The following is a 1,863-nucleotide window of genomic DNA, read 5'->3' on the forward strand; positions in this document are numbered from 1 at the left end:
GAAGGTTAATACTAGTACTTTTAGTTCCTGTGGGTTCGACATTCCAGTCTTGCTATAAGCTATACTACTGTTTGATAGGTGCGCTTGCCTTTATCATGATAATAGTTAGTTTTCAAGTACGATCAATCATAAATATAAAACTTATCACGCACATCAAGTTTTTTGCGCGCTGTTCTTGAACCGAGATATTAGGAACGCTTAATTGTTATTACTTTAGCCATTTATTTTTATTGCAATTTAAATTTATTTTTTCTTAAATTATTAAATATTTTTTTTATTTGTTTCTAGCAATTTTTATAATTTATGACTAGAAGAAATCCGTCAAGAACTCTACTTTTTGATAGTGAGATCGAAAGCACAGCTCGCAAAAACTGAAGAGAAATAAGGCGAAGCCTACGATACATAGAGGAAGGGAAAGAGGACAATAGTCAAACTACAATTGAAAGCATCGCTAAAAATCAGAATAATCAGCTACCTCCTGTGATTGTCCCAGATCCAATAAATCAGAATCCTGCTCCTCATACTATGTTTGATTATGCTAAACCTAATTTAACAGAAACTGATTCGAGTATAGTTAGGCCTGCTATTGCTGCAAATAATTTTAAACTGAAACCTAACAAAATTCAAATGATACAATAGTTTGTTTAGTTTGATGGTTTGTAGGATAAGGATCCAAACACTCATTTAGCGAATTTTTTGGAACTCTGCGGCACTTTTAAAATCAATTGCGTTTTTGATGATGCCATTGGCCTTCGGTTGTTTCCCTTTTCGTTGAGGAATAAGTCTAAACAATGGTTGAACTCGTTACCATGAGGGTCAATCACTACTTGGGAATAAATAACCGAAAAATTTTTACTTAAATATTTTTAGCTGACTAAAACAGCTAAATTGAGGAATGATATTTCTTCTTTTGTGCAGATGAATCTAGAAACTCTTTATGATGAATGGGAGAGAGACAAGGACCTATTGAGAAGATGTCCTCACCTTGGTTTACCTTTATGGTTATAGGTTCAGACTTTTTACAATGGTGTTATCCCCTCAACAAGGAAAATTATCGACGCAGCCGCCGGTGGAACTTTGAATAACAAAACACCAGAAGAGGCTTACGAATTTATTGAAGAAATGTCATTGAATAACTAATAGTGGTAGGTCAAAACGAAGCCGACAAAGGCAGTCGGTGTTTTCAATCTCGACGCGGTTACTATACTATCTAACCAGGTAGATCTTTTAAATAAAAAGATTAACGGTTTGTATGGTTCTACTCAGGTATATCCAGTGATGAGGTGCAATTCAAATGGAGGAGTACACACAGAATATCAATCCTTCAAACCTAGCATCGAGGAGAAACAAGTTCAATATATGGGTAACAATAATTCTAGACCTCAAAATAACCCATACAGTAACACTTACAATGCAGGTTGGAGAAACCATCTCAACTTCTCGTAGGGTGGCCAAGGAAATCAAAGGCTACAACATTCCCCAGGTTTTCAACAACCACCTTACCAGTAGGAAAAGAAGCCGACCTTTAAAGAGATGCTAACAAAATTCATCTCGGTGTCAGAAACTCGTTTTTAGAATACCAAAACAGCACTTAAGAATCAACAAGCGTCGATCTAAGGGCTCGAAACTTAGATAGGCCAGCTTGCTAAATTGATTTCAGAAAGACCACCTAGAAGTCTACCTAGTAACACCAAACCCAATCCAAAAGAGCATGTGAAAGCAGTTACACTAATGAGTGGGAACGTGTTAGCTGAATCTAAAAAGAAGCCACCACAAGAAGCTGACAGAAATGAAGAAGAGGAAGTAAAACCCGAAAACAATGACAATCCAATGCCAGAGGAATATAAACCACTAATCTTATAT

The 1,863-nt window shown here is 36.1% G+C and overlaps 1 non-coding gene across 1 annotated transcript; it reads right to left on the reverse strand.

Annotated features, from left to right (window-relative positions):
- Nucleotides 1-885: 885 nt before the first annotated feature.
- On the reverse strand, nt 886-992 carry LOC128285919 (small nucleolar RNA R71). Its single transcript, XR_008276466.1, has one exon. It is a non-coding gene; the product is annotated as a small nucleolar RNA R71 (small nucleolar RNA).
- Nucleotides 993-1,863: the final 871 nt, after the last annotated feature.

This window comes from Gossypium arboreum, chromosome 12 (assembly GCF_025698485.1).
Source record: "Gossypium arboreum isolate Shixiya-1 chromosome 12, ASM2569848v2, whole genome shotgun sequence".
Taxonomy (NCBI): Eukaryota; Viridiplantae; Streptophyta; class Magnoliopsida; order Malvales; family Malvaceae; genus Gossypium; species Gossypium arboreum.